The sequence below is a fragment of the Mobula birostris genome, chromosome 17 (assembly GCF_030028105.1).
Source record: "Mobula birostris isolate sMobBir1 chromosome 17, sMobBir1.hap1, whole genome shotgun sequence".
In the NCBI taxonomy this organism is placed as follows: domain Eukaryota; kingdom Metazoa; phylum Chordata; class Chondrichthyes; order Myliobatiformes; family Myliobatidae; genus Mobula; species Mobula birostris.
This window is the reverse complement of record NC_092386.1, coordinates 2,661,305-2,685,987: the sequence shown is the minus strand read 5'-3', so window position 1 is coordinate 2,685,987 and position 24,683 is coordinate 2,661,305. Positions and strand designations below refer to the sequence as shown.

The 24,683-nt window shown below is 42.3% G+C and overlaps 2 protein-coding genes across 9 annotated transcripts in view; one reads left to right on the top strand and one right to left on the bottom strand.

The window, feature by feature from the left end:
* The window catches only part of kiaa0825 (KIAA0825 ortholog), a 314,659-nt gene extending 312,517 nt beyond the window's left edge, over window positions 1-2,142 (bottom strand). For 7 of the 8 annotated variants that reach the window (XM_072281205.1, XM_072281210.1, XM_072281208.1 and 4 more), the window contains exon 1: window positions 1,750-2,142. The gene's annotated coding sequence lies outside the window, so the exon portion shown is untranslated. The other variant, XM_072281206.1, reaches the window with a different exon arrangement.
* Window positions 1,980-24,683, top strand: part of slf1 (SMC5-SMC6 complex localization factor 1) — a 140,331-nt gene continuing 117,627 nt past the window's right edge. Inside the window, exon 1 of the mRNA XM_072281213.1 lies at window positions 1,980-2,235. The gene's annotated coding sequence lies outside the window, so the exon portion shown is untranslated. The remainder of the gene's footprint in view (window positions 2,236-24,683) is intronic.

The following is a 24,683-nucleotide window of genomic DNA, read 5'->3' as shown; positions in this document are numbered from 1 at the left end:
AGGATGTTACCTGGATTGGGGAGCATGCTTTATGAGAATAGGTTGAGTGAACTCAGCCTTTTCTTCTTGGAGTGGCGAAGGATAAAAGGTGACCTGTAAAGTGATGAGAGGCATTGATCATGTGGACAGTCAGAGGCCTTTTCCCAGGGCTGATATGGCTAACACAAGCAGTTTTAAGGTGCTTGGAAGTAGGTACAGAGGAGATGTCAGGGTAGTTGTTGTTGTTTTTTTTTTACGCAGAGAGTGGTGAGTGCGTGGAATAGGCTGCCAGCGATGGTGGTGGAAGCGGATATGATAGGGTCTTTTAAGAGACTCTTGGATAGGTACATGGAGCTTCGAAAAATAGAGGGCGATGAGTAACCTTAGGTAATTTCAAAAGTACAGGTTCAGCACAGCATTATGGGCCGAAGGGCCTGTATTGTGCTGTAGTTTTTCTATGTTTCTATGTTTATTTTTGTAATTTTTAGCACTTCATGTCATTGCACTGTTTTGCTGCCAATAAAGAACACATTTCATGTCACGTGTCAGCAATAATAAACCTAATTCTGACTCTGTATTCTCTCACTCTCCCCATGTCCTGCTCATTCATGAATCCTGTTCATCCATTAAACAACCTACACCAACTCCTACAAAAAGCTGGAGGAAGTCAGGTCAGGCAGCACCTATGGAAAAGAGTACAACTGACGTTTTGGGCTGAAACCTTGCTGAAGGTTTTTGACCCAAAACATTGACTGTACTCTTTTCCATGGATGCTGCCTGGCCTGCTGAGTTCCTCCAACATTTTGTGTGTGTGGCTTGGACTTCCAGCACCTGCATTTTCTCCTGTTTGTGACTGGATTACACCAGCTCTGATCAGTTTTAAGCAAGTCCATCAGGACATGACACTTTTCAAACTCTTAACTTCTACCAGTGTTTTGTACCTACACTGCACAAATTCTGGTCTCTTGGGATCTCCAATTTTTACTGTTTCATAACCTTGAGAATGTTATGCTTATGCTGAATGTATTCATTTCTTCCATTTCTGTTTTTTTAAAAAACAATCCAAAAAAAAAAATCTAAACAAGTTAATGCTTGGGTAATGAATAAACAAGGGTAATGAATAGTCCTGAAGACGGGTCTGGGCCCAAAACGTCAACTGTTTATTCATTTCCATAGCTGCTGCCTGACCTGCTGAGTTCCTTCAGCAAATTGTGTTTGTTGTTCTGGATTTCCAGCATCTGCGACTTTCTCGTGTTAACAGAAACAGAACAATTGGCTATGAACTGCAGTAACATTCTTGTACCCAATATAAATCAAAATCAGAATCCGGTTTAATATCACATATATGTTATGAAATTAGTTGTTATTCAGCAGCAGTACATTGCAATACATAATTATCATAAACCTATATATTACAATAAGTATATCTTTAAAATTAAATTGAATAAGTAGTACAAGAACAGTGAGTGAGGCAGTGTTATTGAGCTCGTCAGTTTCTAATTCTGTTGCGTTCATGGTCCATTCAAAATCTGATGGCGGATAGGAATTAAAAGCTAATCACTTCCCTAGAAGAAAGCAATATGTATTTATAAGTGTCAACGATGCATTACCTGTCTGCAGGCCTGAATTCATATTTTGACACCACAGCTTTAAACTGTAGAACTCCTCGCGCCGTAAGACAAACAAAAGGGCGATGTCGCCGACGGCTGACCTACAATGTACCAATATAAGGGGAAATACAATAAGAAGTTTCGGGGCCGCACTACTTACCGGCACAGCCCCTGGCCGATGTCTGTGTTTACCATCCGGCGCGTTGCTCGGGGACGCGTAGCGCGCACCGTCCCGTCAGCGTGCGGGAGCGGGATGTACCACTGGAGGTTGAGGGGCCGACAGCAACCGATCTGTGAAATAATAAGCACAAGGGTGCCCTGCGGATGTGGGAAACCTGGAGCGACGCGCACAGAATGTCGACTCTTTATTCCTCCACATAAATACAACCCTGACCTCCTGAGTCCCTCCTGTAAAGTAAGCCTCATGGCAGCCACAGCGCCACGGTAGGTTGGCGACCGCCTGATGGTGACGCGCGGGGTTAGGAGCGCGGCGAGAGGCTGGCGGCTGGCGCTCGAGCCGGTTTAAATCAGGGCGCGAGAGTCGGCTCCGGCTCGAGTCCGTGTTCGCGTCAGGAGTGCCGACGCCACATTGTCACTCACGGCATCTTCAGCACGCCGGCAACTTGTCCACTGTGAAGGCAAAAAGGTAATTTCCCTCTTAGGAGGAGCTGGGGATATCTCTCCTCTAATCTGCTTATAGTTTGCCTTTATTTTAGAAACTATTGCACAGTGCCCCCCACGTGAATGTCTCTTTGCCCCTGCTCACGTTTATTATCACTGTCTCATGTGGCGTGAAATGTTACTTTGCGGTAGAAGTACGGTGCAAAAAAACGCAAAGTTACTGTGAATTACAAAGTAAATAAATAGTGCAACAGTAAAGGATGAATAAAAGATGCTGGAGGAACTCAGCAGGCCAGGCAGCATCTATGGGGAAAAAGTACAGTCGACGTTTCGGGCCGGAACCCTTCGGCAGGACTGGTGTTTTCCACAGATGCTAGCTGGCCTGCTGAGATGCTCTAGCATTTTGTGTGTGTTGCTTGGATTCCCGCATCTGAAGATTTTCTATTGTTTGTGAATAAGTAAAAGATTCTCTGGTGCCTGGTCCAGCCTTTGTCTAATTAACAAAATCTAACTCAGCACTCGTGGTCTAAGCCATATTAAATCAGTGACTAGAATCAGGGTTATCACTGACATATGCCATCAAATTATTGTTTTGAGATGCAGTACAATGCAATACATAAAAAATACAATAAGATATAAGAAATACAAAAAAATAAATTGAGTGTTCAAAAAGTGAGATTGTGTTGATGGACCATTCAGAAATCTGATGGGGAAAGGGAAGTAGCTGCTGTTGAATCGTTGTGTGTGTTTTATGTTCTGCCCGGTGGAAGTACCAAGGGCATGTCCCAGATGGTGATTGATGCTGCCTTCTCGAGGCCCTGTCTCTTGAAGATTTCCTCGATGGTGGAGAGTTGGCAGAGATACTCGATGGGCCAAATGGCCTAATCCTACTGCAAGACCTTATGATGGAGCTGGCTGAGTCTATAACCCTTTGCAGCCTCTGATCAGAATCAGGTTTAATATCACCGGCATATGTCATGAAATTTATTATTTTGCAGTAGTATTGTGCAATACATAAAAACTGTAAATTACAGTAAAAAGCCTATATATTAAAAGAAGTTAAATAAGTACTGTAAAAAGAGGAATAAAAGTAATGAGGTAGTGTTCAATGGTTCAAAGTCTATTCAAAAATCAGATGGCAGAGGGGAAGAAGCTATTCCTGAATTGTGTGTCTTCAGGCTTGTGCTATGGAGGCTTCATACCAGGCTTGAGATGCAGTCAGAATGCTCTCCGAGGTATATCTATAGAAATATAGTGCAGCTGCATGCAACTTATTCACCCAAGTTGTGACAATACTAATTTAGCCAGTAGAACTCCTGGAATAGTTCTCAGCCTTACCTTTTCTTTTCAATGCTCTGTGCCCATCAATACACCGGTGTTTCTAATCCTGCACCTTTAATGTTTCAAGCCTCGTATTTTCACTTTATAATGTACTTATTACGAATTTATCAAGTTTCTGCCTCGAATAAAAAGTCTGCAACGACCACCTCACTATATACCACACTACCGAGTAGGCCATAAGATATAGGAGCAGAATTTGGCCATTTGGCCCATTGAATCTGTTCCATCATTTCATTATGCCTGATCCAATTTTCTTCTCTGCCCCAATCTCCTGCTATCCACCCACACCCGTTCCCCATATCACTTTATGCCCTGACCAAGCAGGAATCTATCAACTTCTTAAATACACAAAGATTTGGCCTCTACAACCTGTAGCAACGAATTCCACAGATTCACTACTCTGAAATTTGCCCTCACCTCTTTTCTAAAATGATGCCCCTCTGTTCTGAGGCAATGTCCGTTGTGGCATGAATGAAATCACCAGAGAGAGAGTTACCGGTAGATACAAAACTGCTTCTTTATTTGACGAAACAAGTTTTAGCAGGCATCATACGGATGGAGATGCTTTTGCTAGAAAGGTCTGCTGCCCAATGTGGGGCTCGATATTTATTTGCCACACACACAAAGGACAATTCCACATTTGCAAAGTATAAATAAGGTTTTCTTTTGAAGCTACATACAAAACTTAACACCTGATTACATTCATCCGATAGATGCCAGCAGGTCTGGGCTGGTGTTCCGAGTTTTTAGGAAATGTATTGTTACAAATGGACTTGGATATTGATATTCACAGCTTTTAGGAAATGCATTGTCAAGGAACAGAAGACTGGTGTCTGGAGCCATTAACAGAAGACTGGTGACTGAAGCCATTTACTAAGGCTACGTCCTCAATATGCCGGATAATTTTGAAAACGCCGGTTTCGAGTTGAAACGACAGACGTCCACACTAAGCGTTTTTCAAACTATCTCTGTCCACATTAGACAGATATTTGGGCGAATCTCCTCCTACTGGGCACGCGCAGGACACACAGAAAGCAAGCGAAGGTGAAACAGTATACTTGATGCGCATTTTTCCAGTTACAGAGTAGAAACTACTGCACAGAGTCTTGTCATCTTCAGAAGTTTTCTGATAACTCTGCCATAGTTGGATGCATCAGCAAGGGAGATGAAGCTGAGTACAGGGCTACGGTAGGAAACTTTGTCACATGGTGTGAGCAGAATTATCTGCAACTCAATGTGAAAAAGACTAAGGAGCTGGTGGTAGACCTGAGGAGAGCTAAGGTACTAGTGACCCCTGTTTCCATCCAGGGGGTCAGTGTGGACATGGTAGAGGATTACAAATACCTGGGGATACGAATTGACAATAAACTGGACTGGTCTAAGAACACTGAGGCTGTCTACAAGAAGGGTCAGAGCAGTCTCTATTTCCTGAGGAGACTGAGGTCCTTTAACATCTGCCGGACGATGCTGAGGATGTTCTACGAGTCTGTGGTGGCCAGTGCTATCATGTTTGCTGTTTTGTGCCGGGGCAGCAGGCTGAGGGTGGCAGACACCAACAGAATCAACAAACTCATTCGTAAGGCCAGTGATGTTGTGGGGATGGAACTGGATTCTCTGACGGTGATGTCTGAAAAGAGGATCCTGTCCAAGTTGCACGCCATCTTGGACAATGTCTCCCATCCACGACATAATGTACTGGGTGGGCACAGGAGTACCCAGAGACTCATTCCACCGAGATGCAACACAGAGCGTCATAGGAAGTCATTCCTGCCTTACAACTCCTCCCTTGGAGGGTCAGACACCCTGAGCCAATAGGCTGGTCCTGGACTTATTTCCTGCATAAATAATTTGCATATTACTATTTAACTATTTATGGTTTTATTACTATTTATTATTTATGGTGCAACTGTAGCGAAAACCAATTTCCCCCGGGATCAATAAAGTATGACTATGACTAAAACTTAAAAGGAATTGCTCTTGGCTCTCGCGCAGGAGGACTTAAAACTAAAAAATACATATACTGGAGCGTATGGAGGCAACTGACAGGGAGTTCATGGACAGTATGACCTGGCTGACGACAAACATCGAAAAACTGACCAACTCTGTTGCATTAATAAAGTACTTTGTTAAATGTATAAAACATGTCTGCGTCAGTGTTATCTTGTATTTCCATACAATGTTACATTAGGCTGTTACACATCTATTGTCAGAGAAGTACTTGCATAGATAGGTAAACCATCTTCATACAAGCAAGGACAGAAAACAGGGCAAAGTGAGTATACTTATTTATTCAGTAAGCTATGGGTCAAAGTATTTGGTGAGTACAATTCTAACTCTTCTGGCTTCAGACTCGTTGCCGTCTGTTCTGAAATTGTTCTGTTCTGTGAAGCGCAGAATCAAATATTGCTGTGATGATTGTACGCTCTAGTATCAATTGTTTGGCGACAATAAAGTAGTAGTAATAATAATGATAAGAAGAAGAAAATAATGAAATGCCGCGCTGCCGCCATCTGTTCCGGCACGTCATGACAGCGGTTTTAAAAAGCTCTGGTTACCCTGTACACACTGTAACGGATATTAGGCGTTTTCAGATTTATTCACTCTGGAGACCGTTTCTGAAAATCTCTGTTTTCAGGGGATGAAAATGCCGTTTTAGTGTGGACAGAGGGTCAGAATGAAGAGAAAAAGCTTTGTTTTCAAAATTATCCTGCGTAGTGTGGACGTAGCCTAAGTGTTGATGACCTAAAAGTAAATTTGTACCAGGAAAGGCCAACCTAGGAGGATCTGCTCAAATAGGGCAGCAAAAACATCCTGCCTTGAAATTCTCCCCCAATTTTTGTGTGCCTCGATATCTATCCTAGCATTCCCTAATCGCTACTTACCAAATGTTAAGCAGAGAGGCTATTCCAGAAACTTGAACAAGTCTTTAGAAATGTAAACACGAGGAAATCTGCAGATGCTGGAATTTCAAGCAACACACATAAAAGTTGCTGGTGAACACAGCAGGCCAGGCAGCATCTCTAGAAAGCGGACACAGTACTCCAAGTGTGGCCTAACCAGAGGTTTATGGAGCTGCATCATTACATCGTGACTCTTAAACTCTATCCCTCGACTTATGAAAGCTAACACCCCATAAGCTTTCTTAACTACCCTATCGACTTGTGAGGCAACTTTCAGGGATCTGGGGACATGTACCCCCAGATCGCTCTGCTCCTCCATGCTACCAAGTATCCTGCCATTTCCTTTGTACTCTGCCTTGGAGTTTGTCCTTCCCAAGTGTACCACCTCACACTTCTCCGGGTTGAACTCCATCTGCCACTTCTCAGCCCACTTTTGCATCCTATCAATGTCTCTCTGCAATCTTTGACAATCCTCTACACTATCTACAACACCACCAACCATTGTGTCATCTGCAAACTTGCCAACCCACCCTTCTACCCCCACATCCAGGTTGTTAATAAAAATCATGAAAAGTAGAGGTCCCAGAACAGATCCTTATGGGACACCACTAGTCACAATCCTCCAATCTGAATGTACTCCCTCTACCACCACCCTCTGCCTTCTGCAGGCAAGCCAATTCTGAATCCATCTGGCCAAACTTCCCTGGATCCCATGCCTTCTGACTTTCTGAATTAGCCTACCGTGTGGAACCTTGTCAAGTGCCTTACTAAAATCCATATACATCACATCCACTGCACTACCCTCATCTATATGCCTGGTCACCTCCTCAAGGACCTCTATCAGGCTTGTTAGACACGATCTGCCCTTCACAAAGCCATGCTGACTGTCCCTGATCAGACCATGATTCTCTAAATGCCCATAAATCCTATCTGTAAGAATCTTTTCCAACAGCTTTCCCACCACAGACACAAGACTCACTGGTCTATAATTACCCGGACTATCCCTACCATCTTTTTTGAACAAGGGGACAACATTCGCCTCCCTCCAATCCTCCGGTACCATTCCCATGGACAACGAGGACATAAAGATCCTAGCCAGAGGGTCAGCAATCTCTTCTCTCGCCTCATGAAGCAGCCTGGGGAATATTCTGTCAGGCCCCGGGGACTTATCCGTCCAAACGTATTTTAACAACTCCAACACCTCCTCTCCCTTAATATCAACATGCTCCAGAACATCAACCTCACTCATATTGTCCTCACCATCATCAAGTTCCCTCTCATTGGTGAATACCGAAGAGAAGTATTCACTGAGGACCTCACTCACTTTCACAGCCTCCAGGCACATCTTCCCACCTTTATCTCTAATCGATCCTACCTTCACTCCTGTCATCCTTTGTTCTTCACATAGTTGAAGAATGCCTTAGGGTTTTCCTTTACCCTACTTGCCAAGGCCTTCTCATACCCCCTTCTTGCTCTTCTAAGCCCCTTCAGCTCCTTTCTTGCTTCCCTATATTTCTCAATAGACTCATCTGTTCCTTGCTTCCTAAACCTCATGTATGCTGCCGCCTTCCACCTGACTAGATTTTCCACATCACTTGTCACCCATGGTTCCTTCGCACTACCATTCTTTATCTTCCTCACCGGGACAAGTTTATCCCTAACACCCTGCAAGAGATCTCTAAACATCGACCACATGTCCATAGTACATTTCCCTGCAAAAGCATCATCCCAATTCACACCCGCAAGTTCTAGCCTTACAGCCTCGTAATTTGCCCTTTCCCAATTAAAAATTTTCCTGTCCTCTCTGATTCTATCTTTTTCCATGATAATGCTCAAGGCTGGGGAGCGGTGGTTACTGTCCCCCGGATGCTCACTCACTGAGAGATCTGTGACCTGACCCGGTTGATTACCTAGTATTAGATTTAGTATGGCATTCCCCCTAGTCGGCCTGTCCACATACTGTGACAAGAATCCGTCCTGGACACACTCAACAAACTCTGCCCCATCTAAACCCTTGGAACTAATCGGGTGCCAATCAATATTAGGGAAGTTAAAGTCACCCATGATAACAATCCTGTTATTTTTTTCACCTTTCCAAAATCTGCCTCCCAATCTCATAGTCATAGTCATACTTTATTGATCCCGGGGGAAATTGGTTTTCGCTACAGTTGCACCATAAATAATTAAATAGTAATATGTAAATTATGCCAGAAAATAAGTCCAGGACCAGCCTATTGGCTCAGGGTGTCTGACCCTCCAAGGGAGGAGTTGTAAAGTTTGATGGCCACAGGCAGGAATGACTTCCTATGACGCTCTGTGTTGCATCTCGGTGGAATGAGTCTCTGGCTGAATGTACTCCTGTGCCCAACCAGTCCATTATGTAGTGGATGGGAGACATTGTCCAAGATGGCATGCAACTTGGACAGCATCCTCTTTTCTTTTCAGACACCACCATCAGAGAGTCCAGTTCCATCCCCACAACATCACTGGCCTTATGAAAATCTGCTCCTCTGTATCTCTGCTGCGACCAGGGGGCCTATAGAATACCCCCAACAGAGCAACTGCTCCCTTCCTGTTCCTGACTTCCACCCTTACTGACTCAAAAGAGGATGCTGCTACATTACCCACCCTTTCTGTAGCTGTAATAGTATCCCTGACCAGTAATGCCACTAGTGTAGCAGTGGTCAAGTATATTCGGGCCTCTAGTGGGGCAGGAGACATGTTGGTATAATTTGGCAGCGCCTTTCTGAGGTTGGCCTGGTTAAAGTCCCCGGCTGTAATGAGCAAAGCCTCCGGGTACCTGGTTTCAAGTTCACTGATATTGGCATACAGTATGTTCAGAGCACACTCCACGCCCGCCTGGGGGGAACGTAGACCGCTGTCAGTACGACCAAGGTGAATTCCCATAGCAGATAGTAGAGACGACACTTCACCGACAGGTGTTCCAGGTCCGGGCTGCAGGAGCTTGTCAGTGCCACTGTGTCCAAGCACCACCCAGTGTTGATCGGTAACAAAGTAACCTTGCAACAAAGCCATCAATTCCGTCATCCAAATCATTGACATATAATGTAAAAAAAAATGGGCCCAACACAGATCCCTATGGAATATCATTAGTCACTGTCAGCCAGTCAGAAAAGACTCCTTTTATTCCCACACTCTGCCTTCTGCCAATCAACCTCTAATTTATCCATGCCAGAATCTTTCCTGTAATACCGCATAGCTTGTTAAGCAGCCTCATGTGTGGTATCTTGTCAAAGGCCTTTAGAAAATCCAAGTACACAACATCAGCCAATTCTCCTTTGTCTATCCTGCTTGTTATTTTTTCAAAGAATTCCAACAAATTTGTCAGGCAGGATTTTCCCTTGAGGAAGCCATGATAACAATGGCTAATTTTATCATGTGTCTGCAAGTACCCCAAAACCACATCCTCAACTATTGACTCCAACATCTTCCCAACCACTGAGGTCAAACTAACTGGCCTATAATTTCCTTTCTTCTGCCTGCTCCCTTCTTGAAGAGTGAAGTGACATTTGCAATTTTCCAGTCTTCTGAAATCATTCCAGAATCTGGTGATTCTTGAAAAATCATTATTTAATGCCTTGACAGTGTCTTCACCCACCTCTTTCAGAACACTGGGGGGTACACCATCTGGTTTAGGTGACTTTTGTACCTTCAGACCTTTCAATTTCCCATGAATCTTCTCTCTATTAATGGTACCTTCACACACTTCATGACCATGCTGATAGTGTCTTCCACAGCTGGTACTTCCACCACACTGATAGTGTATTCCACAGTGATGACTGATGGAAATTATTTATGTAGTTCAACCGCCATTTGCTTGTCCCCCATTACTACCTATCCAGCATCATTTTTCAGTGGTCTGATATCCACTCTCGCCTTTCTTTTACACTTTATGTAGCTGAAGAAACTTTTATATTCTCTTTAATATTATTCGCTAGCTTACTTTCATGTTCAATCTTTACCTTAATGACTCTTTAGTTGCCTTCTGATGGTATTTAAAAGCTTCCCAATCCTCTAACTTCCCACTTTTTCTGCTCTATTATATGCCAGCTCTTTGCCTTTTATGTTGGCTTTGACTTCCCTTGTTAGCCATCGTTGTATCCTATTTCTTTTAGAATACTTCATCATCTTTGGGATGGATGTATCCTGGGCCTTTCGAATTGCTTCCAGAAATTCCAGCCATTGCTGCTCTAATGTCATCCCTGCCAGCGTTCTTTTCCAACTCCTCTCTCATGCCTCTATAATTCCCTTTACTCCATTATAATACTGATATATCTGGCTTTAGTTTCTCCTTCTCAAATTTTAGGATGAACTTGATTATATTATGATCAGTTGCCCTTAAGGGTTCTTTTATGTTAAGCTCCCTAATCAATTCCAGTTCATTGTACCGTACCCAATCCAGAATAGTTGATCTCCTGCTATGCTCAACCATGAACCAAAAGAAGCTGCAGAGTGTTGTAAATTTAGTCGGCTCCGTCTTGGGTATGAGCCTACAAAGTATCCAGGACATCTTCATGGTGTCTCAGAAAGGTAGTGTCCAATATTAAGGACCTCCAGCGCCCAGGGCATGCCCTTTTCTCACTGTTACCATTAGGTAGGAGATATGGAAGCCTGAAGGCACACACTCAGTGACTCAGGAACAGCTTCTTCCCCTCTGCCATCCAATTCCTAAATGGTCATTGAACCCTTGGACACTACTTCACTTTTTTAATATATAGTTTTTCTGGGTTTTGTTTTGCAGAATTTTAAATCTATATTCTATATTGATATATGAAAAGATATACACCTTTTTCAGTCCTGTATTCAGCCTCGATGTGCTTCTATGCAAGTTCAGGCAAAGTAATAGTTTCAGCAGCAATAGTTAGAGAACACCATTTTGATATCAAAGAAGAGTTACAATCACTATGATCTTTTTTTATTCTCAAGCCGATATTGTGTCCAAGTTGCCACAAGGCCATGTAGTCTGTGGGCTTCAGTATTGCAGGTGAAAAATATTGCACCGAATTCCTGCCTTTTGATTGCCGATGGGATCCCTCTGCTGCTGGAGAGAATTCTGTCTTTTGATAATATTGGAGGATGTTACCGAAGTTCTGTGTTTATGGATTTGGACTATGGACTCTTTTTGTCTTATGGTTTTTATATTCTGTTTTGTCACCTGTTCTTTCTAGTTGTTTTTTTGTGCGTGGGAGGGGTTTTGGAGTCAATGTTTTTATTTTTTTTTTGGTTTCAAAGGTACACTTAATGTCAGAGGAATGTATGCAATATACATTCTGAAATGCTGCTTCTTCACAACTGTCCATGAAAACAGGAGTGCCCCAAAGAATGAATGACAGTTAAATGTTAGAACCCCAAAGTCACCCCCACCGGCTCCACTCCCTCTTGCGCATAAGCAGCAGCAAGCAACAATCTCCCCTCCCCACCAGCATAAAAAAAGCATCAGCACCCACCACCGAGCACTCAAGCATGAGCAAAGCAACAGTAAAGACACAGACTTGCAGTAGTCCAGAGACTACATTGTTCACCTGGCATTTGACATAGCACAGGCTCTCCCTTTCCCTAATAAGGGAGAAAGAGGTGTCTCTGTGTCTCTGTTTCACAGTGAAAGGGGAGACTTAACAAACAACTCGCTGGTTTATGATGTTAAAAGTCCGTTGCGTTGCTTTTTTCAAGCACTGTGCCCAAAGATCTCAGGTCTCTGGGCACACAGTCAAAGATGTTCCAGCTCCCACAACACACTGGTATGGGACAATGACATTCGATCTGCCCATCTCCAGAGCCCCGAGATCATAGGCCTCCAAAGGCGAGCCGAACTCTTAGGTGTGCCAAACAATGGCCAGTTGTGAAAGCCTGAGAGTGGGTCCCAATCCCGCAAAGAACCGTAGTCAGCATGTAACTCCAGGTTAGGGTCTTCAGGAGAATCCTGAAAGAGAAAAATAGAAATATTAAAGATGGAAATAAAGCTGTTTCCGAAGATGCAAGCAAAAGAGTTGCCATTTAGCGCCATCATCACTTCGCTCTAGCCCAGGATATATACATCCAAAAGAGGAAGTAGTATTCTGAAGGAAATATGATACAACCATGGCTATCATCATCATCAGGTGCCATGCCCAGTTTGAGCTTTGACTGCCATGGTCCACACACTCCTGTTTCGGGTCAAGTGGATCAAATCATTGGTATTCATTTCCAGTTCTCTGGCTGCTGTCTCCATCATCATTTGTCTTTGTCTTCCTCTTGCTTTCTCCCCTTCAATCTTTCCCATAATTACCATGCATTCGAACTCCTCTTTCCTAATCACATGTCCAATGAAGTTACGATGCCTTTTCATGATTTCATACATTATTTCTCTTTTTGTGTTTGCTCTGTTCATGACATCCTCATTACATATTCGTTTCATCTATGATATTCTTCGCATCCTCCTCCAAAACCACATCTCTGCTGCTACAATTCATTTCCTCATGTTACTAGATATTATCCAACATTTTGAGTCATATAACATAACTGGATAAATGTAACATAACTGGATAACCTGAAGCGGGTTGTCACGCGTAGTTTAATATTGGTCAGTATACTCTTCATTCTCGTAAAGGTCTTTTTCCATCCCTATTCTTCTTTTGATGTCCAAGTTGCACCTGCCATCTGATGTCAACCAGCTTCCTAAGTAGCAAAAGTTCTGGACTTGTTTTATATCTTCCCCATTTAATCTCAGCCTGCAGATAGGATTCTCCTCCTTTTTGGATATCACCATACATTCTGTCTTTTTGCCATTGATAGATAGACCCATTTTTGCACTTTCTTCAACAACTGTATCAATTCAATTTTGTATTTCTTCCTCCATACTTGCAATTAACACAGTGTCATCTGCATATCTGAAATTACTGATGTTTTCACCGCCAACTTTGATTCCCAAGATGTCTCTTATTTTTGGTAGTATTGTTTCACTGTACACATTAAATAAATCATGAGAGAAAACACACCCTTGTCTAACACCTCTTGATTTTCGTAAACTGACTCACTTCTCCAACTATTCTTATACTGGCAGTTTGTTCCCAGTACAGATTTCTGATTAGGCGGAGGTCTTTCGAATTTGGATCTAGAGTTTTCTATAATATTTCAAATAACTCATTGTGCTGCACTTTATCAAATGCTTTTGTGTAGTCGATAAAGCAAACAAACAAATCTTTTTGCACTTGAATAGGTTGTTCTGAAAGTATGCTTAACATCAATATTGTGTTTCTTGTACCTTTGTCTTTCACAAAACCACATTGTTCTTTGCCTATTTCAGCTTGTATCTTACTTTTAGCTCGTCATCAAAATACTTAGAAGTATCTTGGTGATATGACTCATTAAACTTATGGTCCTATGTAATTCATATTCTATTGCTCCAGCTTTCTTAGGAAGAGGCTGCTCCACGAGGCGAGGGAAGAGATTGCTGAGCCTCTGGAAAGGCGGATGAGTTGAGGGCGTGGATTGACACGTGGAATTATGACGTTATAGCAATTAGTGAAACTTGGCTACAGGAGGGGCAGGACTGGCAGCTTAATATTCCAGGGTTCCGATGTTTCAGATGTGATCGAGGCAGAGGAATGAAAGGTGGAGGAGTAGCATTGCTTGTTAGGGAAAATATTACAGCAGTGCTCAAGCAGGACAGATTAGAGGGCTTGTCTACTGAGTCCTTATGGGTGGAACTGAGAAACAGGAAAGGTATGGCCACATTAGTGGGATTGTATTACAGACCACCCAATAGTCAACGAGACTTGGAAGAGCAAATCTGCAGAGAGATAGCAGGCAACTGCAGGAAACATAAAGTTGTGGTGGTAGGGGATTTTAATTTTCCATATATTGATTGGGACTCCCATACTGTTAGGGGTCTAGATGGTTTAGAGTTTGTAAAATGTGTTCAGGAAAGTTTTCTAAATCAATATATAGAGGGACCAACTAGAGGGGATGCAATATTGGATCTCCTGTTAGGAAGCGAGTTAGGACAAGTGACGGAAGTCTGTGTAGGGGAGCACTTTGGTTCCAGTGATCATAACACCATTAGTTTCAACTTGATCATGGACAAGGATAGATCTGGTCCTAGGGTTGAGGTTCTGAACTGGAAGAAGGCCAGATTTGAAGAAATGAGAAAGGATCTAAGAAGCGTGGATTGGGACAGGTTGTTCTCTGGCAAAGATGTGATGGGTAGGTGGGAAGCCTTCAAAGGAGAAATTTTGAGAGTGCAGAGTTTGTATATTCCTGTCAGGATTAAAGGCAAAGTGAATAGGAATAAGGAACCTTGGTTTTCAAGGGATATTGCAACTCCGATAAAGAAGAAGAGGGAGTTGTATGAAATGAAAAGGACACAGGGAGTAAATCAGGTGCTTGAGGAGTATAAGAAGTGCAAGAAACTACTTAAGAAAGAAATCAGGAGGGCTAAAAGAAGACATGAGGTTGCCTTGGCAGTCAAAGTGAAGGATAATCCAAAGAGCTTTTACAGGTATATTAAGAGCAAAAGGGTTGTAAGGGATAAAATTGGTCCTCTTGAAGATCAGAGTGGTCGGCTATATGCGGAACCAAAGGAAATGGGGGAGATCTTAAATAGGTTTTTTGTGTCTGTATTTACTAAGGAAACTGGCATGAAGTCTATGGAATTAAGGAAATCAAGTAGTGAGATCATGGAAACTGTACAGATTGAAAAGGAGGAGGTGCTTGCTGTCTTGAGGAAAATTAAAGTGGATAAATCCCCAGGACCTGACAAGGTGTTCCCTCGGACCTTAAAGGAGACTAGTGTTGAAATTGCAGGGGCCCTGGCAGAAATATTTAAAATGTCGCTGTCTACGGGTGAGGTGCCGGAGGATTGGAGAGTGGCTCATGTTGTTCCGTTGTTTAAAAAAGGATCGAAAAGTAATCCGGGAAATTATAGGCCAGTAAGTTTAATGTCAGTAGTAGGTAAATTATTGGAGGGAGTACTAAGAGACAGAATCTACAAGCATTTGGATAGACAGGGACTTATTAGGGAGAGTCAACATGGCTTTGTGTGTGGTAGGTCATGTTTGACCAATCTATTGGAGTTTTTTGAGGAGGTTACCAGGAAGGTGGATGAAGGGAAGGCAGTGGATGTTGTCTACATGGACTTCAGTAAGGCCTTTGACAAGGTCCCGCCTGGGAGGTTAGTTAGGAAAATTCAGTCGCTAGGTATACATGGAGAGGTGGTAAATTGGATTAGACATTTGCTCAATGGAAGAAGCCAAAGAGTAGTAGTAGAGAATTGCTTCTCTGAGTGGAGGCCTGTGACTAGTGGTGTGCCACAGGGATCAGTGCTGGGTCCATTGTTATTTGTCATCTATATCAATGATCTGGATGATAATGTGGTAAATTGGATCAGCAAATTTGCTGATGATACAAAGAATGGAGGTGTAGTAGACAGTGAGGAAGGTTTTCAGAGCCTGCAGAGGGACTTGGACCAGCTGGAAAAATGGGCTGAAAAATGGCAGATGGAGTTTAATACAGACAAGTGTGAGGTATTGCACGTTGGAAGGACAAACCAAGGTAGAACATACAGGGTTAATGGTAAGGCACTAGGAGTGCAGTAGAACAGAGAGATCTGTGAATACAGATACAAAATTCCCTAAAAGTGGCGTCACAGGTAGATAGGGTTGTAAAGAGAGCTTTTGGTACATTGGCCTTTATTAATCAAAGTATTGAGTATAAGAGCTGGAATGTTCTGATGAGGTTGTATAAGGCATTGGTGAGGCTAAATCTGGAGTATTGTGTTCAATTTTGGTCACCAAATTACAGGAAGGATATAAATAAGGTTGAAAGAGTGCAGAGAAGGTTTACAAGGATGTTGCCAGGACTTGAGAAACTCAGTTACAGAGAAAGGTTGAATAGGTTAGGACTTTATTCCCTGGAGCGTAGAAGAATGAGGGGAGATTTGATAGAGGTATATAAAATTATGATGGGTATAGATAGAGTGAATGCAAGCAGGCTTTTTCCACTGAGGCAAGGGGAGGAAAAAAACCAGAGGACATGGGTTAAGGGTGAGGGGGGAAAAGTTTAAAGGGAACATTAGCTGGGGCTTCTTCACACAGAGAGTGGTGGGAGTATGGAATGAGCTGCCAGATGAGGTGGTAAATGTGAGTTCTTTTTTAACATTTAAGAATAAATTGGACAGATACATGGATGGGAGGTGTATGGAGGGATATGGTCCATGTGCAGGTCAGTGGGACTAGGCAGGAAATGGTTCGGCAGAGCCAAGAAGGGCCAAAAGGCCTGTTTCTGTGCTGTAGTTTCTATGGTTCTATGGATTTTTATGTTCTCGTCCACGGGAATGGTAGCGGAGGATTGGAGGGAGGCAAATGTTGTCCCCTTGTTCAAAAAAGGTAGTAGGGATAGTCTGGGTGAGTATAGACCAGTGAGCCTTATGTCTGTGGTGGGAAAACTGTTGAAAAAAATTATTAGAGATAGGATCTCTGGGCATTTAGAGAATCATGGTCTGATCAGGGACAGTCAGCATGGCTTTGTGAAGGGCAGATTGTGTTTAACAAGCCTGAAAGAGTTCTTTGAGGGAGGTGACCAGGCATATAGATGAGGGTAGTGCAGTGGATGTGATCTATATGGATTTTAGTAAGGCATTTGACAATGTTCCACACGGTAGGCTTATTCAGAAAGTCAGAAGGCATGGGATCCAGGGAAGTTTGGCCAGATGGATTCAGAATTGGCTTGCCTGCAGAAGGCAGAGGGTGGTGGTGGAGGGAGTACATTCAGATTGGAGGATTGTGACTAGTGTCCCACAAGGATCTATTTTGGGACCTCTACTTTTTGTGATTTTTATTAATAACCTGGATGTGGGGGTAGAAGGGTGGGTTGGCAAGTTTGCAGATGACACAAAGGTTGGTGGTGTTGCAGATAGTGTAGAGGATTGTCAAAGATTGCAGAGAGGCATTGATAGGATGCAGAAGTGGGCTGAGAATTGGCAGGTGGAATTCAACCCTGAGAAGTGTGAGGTGGTACACCTTGGAAGGACAAACTCCAAGGCAGAGTACAAAGTACAAACGTTTGTAAATGGCAGGATACTTGGTAGTGTGGAGGAGCAGAGGGATCTGGGGGTACATGTCCACAGATCCCTGAAAGTTGCCTCACAGGTGGATAGGGTAGTTAAGAAAGTTTATGGGGTGTTAAAAGTCGAGGGATAGAGTTGAAGAGTCGCGATGTAATGATGCAGCTCTATAAAACTCTGGTTAGGCCACACTTGGAGTACTGTGTCCAGTTCTGGTCGCCTCACTATAGGAAGGATATGGAAGCATTGGAAAGGGTACAGAGGAGATTTACCAGGATGCTGCCTGGTTTAGAGAGTATGCATTATGATCAGAGATTAAGGGAGCTAGGGCTTTACTCTTTGTAGAGAAGGAGGATAAGAGGAGACATGATAGAGGTGTACAAGATAATAAGAGGAATAGATAGAGTGGATAGCCAGCGCCTCTTCCTCGGCACCACTGCTCAATACAAGAGGACATGGCTTTAAGGTAAGCGGTGGGAAGTTTAAGGGGGATATTAGAGGAAGTTTTTTTTACTCAGAGAGTGGTTCGTGTGTGGAATGTACTGCCTGAGTCAGTGGTGGAGGCAGATACACTAGTGAAGTTTAAGAGAGTATTAGACAGGGAAATGGAGGAATTTAAGGTGGGGGCTTATATGGGAGGCAGGGTTTGAGGGTCGGCACAACATTGTGGGCGGAAGGGCCTATACTGTGCTGTACTATTCTATGTTCTAAGAGTGATAAATACTGATTTTTTTTTTCATATCTTCTGGTATTATTCCAGTCTCATAAATGTCATTGATTAAATCAGTAAGTTTTTCAATCCCATTATTTTCAAGGGCGATAATTTGTTCTACTACTAATTCATCAGGACCTGCTGCCTTTCCTTTCTTCATCTTAATGCATTACAAACTTCAGATTTTAAAATACTTGGACCTTCAATGTTTTTCTTAATTTCTGGTTTTTCACCTCGATTGTCTTCAAACAATTCCTGGGAATATACTCAGTCCATCTGTTCATAATCTCACCTTTTTCCATGATAATGGTACCTTCCTTTGCTTTCAAACATCCACTGGAAGAACAGAGGAGCTCTTTACCAGTGATATTCTTGATTTGTTGATGTAACCTTTCTGGATCAGTAATAGGGATTCTTTCTATTTGCTCTCATTCCTGGTTTAACCATTCTTCTTTGGCTTTTTGACATAAGCTTTTAACTTTTTTATCTGAGGGCTTGTATTCTATAGGATTTGCCTTCTACTTCTTCCTTCCTTCCATTACATTTTTGATTTCATCTGTCATCCATTTATTCTTTGTGCTTTTTTTCTTTTTTAGGAATTACTGACTTTGCTGATTCTACGAAGTCATCCTTTAGAGAGTTAAATTTCATTTCTACTATTGCTATCATCTTCAACAGATTCTATTTCTAGACTTTGAAATCTATTCCTTACTTCAATTGTGAATTTTTGTCTTAAGTTTTCTTCTTTAATTGCAAGTAGTCAAGGGATTGTTCAGGTTTTTGCTTCTTTAGTTTTTTAAGTTTTACTTTTACATGACATACTACTGGGTTATGGTCACTATTGCATTCTGCACCTGGATACGTTTTGCATTGAAACCAAAATTTCTAAATCTTTGGTTTATAGCAATAAAGTCAGTTTGATTTTTAGTGTTATCACCTGGACTTTTCCAGGTCCACAAGTGTGTTGGATGGTTTTTAAAGTAGGTATTCATAATGACCTGATTATTCATCTTGCACCATTCTACCCATTTCTTTCCCCTAGTCCAAATTTTCCTATGGTATTTCCATCAGTACCTTGTCCTACTTTAGCTTTAGATCTCCCATGACAATGACAATATCTTGAGATTTGTATCCATTCTTTGCTTGTTCAAGCTCTTCATAGAATTTATCTATATCCTCATTTGTTCCATCTGTTGTTGGTGCATATACCTGTATAATTGCTAAATCAAATGGTTGTCCTCTGAATCTAACAAGGAGCACGCTTTCCGATATTGCCCAATGTCCTAAAACACTTCTTGCCATGTTTTCATCCATAAGAATTCCTACTCCATTAGTACAGGATGTTCCACAAGAATAAACTAGTGTTTTATTTCTAATCTGATATGTTCCAGCACCTATCCAACAAACTTTGCTAATTCCCATGATGTTAATTTTTAGTCTTTCCATTTCATTTATCACATTGTCCAATCTTCCTGGTTGATATAGGGTTCTTACATTCCAAGTGGCAATAATTTTCTTTTGTGTTACTTGAATTTTATGAGCAGTAGCTTGATGACGGTCGGGGATCCTCTGCTGACCAGAATCAACCCTACCGAGGGAAGCATGTTCAGAGCTGTCTTGAAGATCCTTTTGACGCTGTTGTTGTATGATACATTTTGTGAGTTTGGCCATGGTTTTCTTCGCAAATAGCAGCGGTGGTTTACTATTGCCCACCGTTGGGTGAACTAAAGAAATTACCATTTCTCTTCCCAAGTGTTCATCCGCCTATACTATAGCTGTTGACATTTGAGGTCCTAGCTCATCCACCTTGTCCATCATAAGTTCAGTTACTGAACCTACTGGATCTGCCATTGGCCTTCGCTCGTATCCTGAGCAGGAACCCTTGCAGGTGCTACCGTTCATGGCTAACAAGGGAAGTCCAAGCCAACATAAAAGCCAAAGATATAATAGAGCAGAAATTAGTGGGAAGTTAGAGGATTGGGGAGGGGCATTTGGGGCTGATGTTCTTTTGTTTTGTGCAGGGGACAGGTGGTTGGGGAGGTTGATGATCGTGTCGCTGTTCTTTTTTGTGTGGGGGGTTTCCTGTTCCTCTTTGAATCTGACTTAGAGTTTTCTTTGTTCTGTGGCTATCTGGAGAACAAGAATCTCAGAGTTGTAAACTGCATACGTTCTTTGGTTTAAAAAAAATTAACCTTTGAATTTATGGTGTGGCACTTAAACAAATAACTCTGCCATGGACAGTCCCAAGCCCAGCTATGAAAGGAGGTGTGTTGGACATGAGGTTAGCAATCACATTTTATTTAAAAACCTGGTGCTACAGAAACATCAACAGAAGAACCAAAGTCCTCAGCCCTGGGAGAGGAAGGGTACACCAAGAAGATGGGGTACACCTGGGAAACCTTGAAAGACCAACACAGGACTGAGGACTCTGGCAAGCTTTTGTCAGTAACCAATGTCCCATAAGGACTGATGGGCTTCAGTAGACGTTTAACAAATGTCTGTTGAAAATCTGCAATCATCCACCACAGTAGCTTTGTCAGCTTGATCTAACTTCATCTTTAAAAAAAAGATTATCTTTCATTTTCAGTTCTGATATATTGGGCAGGAAAATGGTTTGTGAAGAGAGGTATGGCCTTTCTGCTATTTATGCAAGGTTTCCGTACATGCCTGATGTGTGGATTTGAGGTTTTCAATGCCATCTCAGTTATTTGTTCTCCACTTTGAACCAGAGGTTCCCAAAATTAAGGAGAGTTTTAAAATTTATTCATTTATTTAGCGATAGAGCATGAAACAGGCCCTTCTAGCCCTTCAAGCTGCACTGCCCAACAACCCCCAATTGAACCCCAGTTAATCGTCGGACAATTTACAGTGACCAATTAACCTACGACTGGTATGTCTTTGGATTGTGAGAGGAAGCTAGAGGATCTGGAGAAAACCCACACATTCCATAGGGAAGACATACAGGCTCCTAACAGATGACATCAGGATTGGAACTCTGAACTCTGATGTCCCAAGCTGTAATAGTTTCACTCTAATCACTATGTTATTATGGTGCCCAATTATATCAATTGATTTTTTCCCCACTTTTTCTATTGAGTAATCTCTTTCCATGAAAGGATGCTGTATAAATTATCTGTTTTGACAGTTTGTTGTCAGTCATTTACTGTGGCCAATAAAACTACTGTACTAACTTGTACATCTTTGCAATAATGGAGAAAACTAACTCCCAGCAAAAGCCCTGTTGATCTCAAGGTGTGACATGCCTATCCAATGGAGATGAGCTTAGTGTAACTTAGGCCTCAATGATTTTGTGGAGGCAGCGATGGTGGTGAATTTCTAGTGCCTTGGTATGCTTACTGTAGATAGTCCAAATTGCTGAGGTATATGCAAAATGGGAAACATTGCTTGCTGTTATCAGAGTATTTCTTATCAGTCATGTTCTTTGAGTACTCTTCTTCAATTGACTGAAAGCTACGCTAGTGTTTTGAAAGGCTGTGGTGAATCAATTTGCTGGCAGTAAATGGAATTGCCTGAAAGCAAATATTGGTGACAGTCAGAATTTCTGAAAGAATCAGCCACTCAACATTTTTAACGGATGCCATTGGCAAATGCTTCTTTCTTGTCCATGCTAGTCATAGTTTCTGAAGGTTTTTGTCTCCCTTTTTGGATACCTTTTTTCTGTCAGTGTTCAGGAGGAAAATTGAGGGGAACCGATTTTTTTCCATGAACAGGTTTGTTAGAGCGGATGGGGAGGGGTTAAACTAATTTGGCAGGGGTGTGGGAACCAGAATGAAGGGACTCATGATAGGATGGATGTAAAAAAAGCAAAGGTAACGCGCGGTCAAACTGTCAGGAAGGGCCGACAGGAGATAGGACATAATTGCAGCAGCAGGGTGTGTATCAGTGCATTAGGGATGCACAATCAAAAAGTGGTAGCAATTACTGTACGTACCATTGTTCTATCTCAACGCATGGAGTATAAGAAATAACGTGAATGATTTTATTGCACTGTTACAGATTGTCAGGTATGATGTTGTGGCCATCACTGAATTGTGGCTGGAGGATGGTTGTAGTTGAGAGCTAAATATCCAAGGTTCCACATTGTATCAGAGGGATAGGAAAGTAGGTAGAGGGGGTGGTGTGGCTCTGCTGGTAAAAAAGTGACATCAAATCAGTAGAAGGATGTGACATAGGATCGAAAAACGTTGAACCCTTGTGGGTTGAGTTAAGAAACTGCAAGGGTAAAAGAACCCTGATGGCAGTTATATGCAGCTCCCAACAGTAGCTGGGATGTGGACCACAGATTACAACAGGAAATAGAAAAGGCATTTCAAAAGGGCAATGTTTTGATAGTCATGGAAATTTCAACATGCTGGTCATTTGGGAAAATCAGGTTGGAAATAGATCCCAAGAGAGTGAGTTCGTTGAATGCCTATGAGATGGCTTTTTAGAGCAATTTGTCATTGAGCCTACTACAGAATGAACTATACCGGATTGATTGTTATGTAATGAACCGGAGGTAATTAGAGAGCTTAAGGTAAAAGAACCTTAGGAGACCACGATCACAAAATGATTAAGTTCAACTTGAAATTTGATAGAGAGAAAGTAAAGTCTCACATAGCAGTATTTCAGTGGAATAAAGGAAATTACAGTGGTATGAGAGAGGAGTTGGCCAAAGTAAATTGGAAAGAGATGCTGGCAGGGATGACAGCAGAGCAGCAACGGTGCGAGCTTCTGGGGAAGAAATGAGGAAGGTGCAGGATAGATGTATTCCAAAAACAAAGAAATATTCAAATGGCAAAATAGTACAATCATGCTGATAAGTGAAGTCAAATCTAATGTAAAAGCAAAAGAGAGGCCATACAATAAAGCAAAACTTTGTTGAAAGACAGAAGCTTAGGAAGCTTTTTAAACCCTACAGAGAGCAACTAAAAGAATCATTAGGAGGGAAAGGAGGAAATTTTAAGGGAAGCTAGCAACCAATATCAAAGTGCATAGTAAAGGCTTTTTGAAGTGTGTTCAAAAAAAAAGGGAAGTCTTGCCTGACGAACCTGTTGGAATTCTTTGAGGAGCTTGCACAAGGATAGATAAAGGGCATGTAGGGGATGTTGTATATTTGGATTTTCAGATTGCCTTTAACTAGGTGCCACACATGAGGCTGCTTACCAAGTTAAGAGCCCATGGTATTACAAGAAAGTTACTAGCATGTTTAGAGCATTGGCTGATTGGTAGGAGGCAGTGAGTGGGAATAAAAGGATTCTTTTCCGGTTGGCTGTCAGTGACTAGTGGTGTTTCGCAGGGGACGGTGTTGGGACCGATTCTTTTCATGCTATATGTCAGTGATTTAGATGATGGAATAGATGGCTTTGTTGCCAAGTTTGCAGGTGATTCAAGGATTGGTTTTGGGGCAGGGAGTGTTGAGGAAACATGTGGACTGCAGAAGGTCAGACAGATTAGGAGAATGGGCAAGGAAGTGGCAAATGAAATACAATGTTGGAAAATGCGTGGTCATGCTCTTTGGTAGAAGAAACAAATGTGCAGACTATTTTCTAGATGGGGAGAAAATCCAAAATCTGAGATGCAAAGGGACTTGGGAGTCCTTGTGCAGAACACCCTAAAGGTTAACTTACAGGTAGAGTCGGTGGTGAGGTAGGCAAATGCAATATCAGCATTCATCTCAAGAGGTATAGAATACAAGAACTGGGATGTGATACTGAGGCTTTATAAGGCACTGGTGAGGCCTCATCTTGAGTATTGTGAACAGTTTTGGGCTTCTCATCTGAGAAAAGACGTGCCGGCATTGGAGAGGGTTCAGAGGAGGTTCACAAGGATGATTCCAGGGATTAAAAGGGTGTCATACGAGGAATGTTTGATAGCTCTTGGTTTGTACTCGTGGAAGTTAAAAGGATAAGGGGAATCTCATTGAAACCTTTTGAATGTTGAAAAGCCTAGACAAAGTAGATGTGGAAAGGATGTTTCCCATGGTGGGGGAGTCTAGGATAAGAAGGCACAGCCTCAGGATAGAGGGGCATCCATTTAAAACAGAGGTGCGGAGAGATTCTTTTAGCCAGACTGTGGTGAATTTGTGGAATTTATTACCACAGGCAGCTGTGGAGGTCAGGTGGTTGGCTATAGTTAAAGCAGAGCTTGATAGGTTCTTGATTGGACACAGCATCAAAGATTGTGGGGAGAAGGGGAGAAAAGGATCAGCCATGATTGGCAGAGCAGGCTCAATGGGCCAAATGGCCCAATTCTGCTCCTCTATCTCTTGGACCTATGGATGTAGGTTCAGGTCAGTGATGAGGCAAGTGAAGTTGGAGTATCATGTAACAGTTCAAATAGAAACATTCCATTTGGCTCACTTCATCTGTGCTGACCACAAAGCACCAATTTACACTAATCCCATATTCCACTCAACTGCTCCCATACTCTATTACTTGCCAACACATTTGGGACTATCT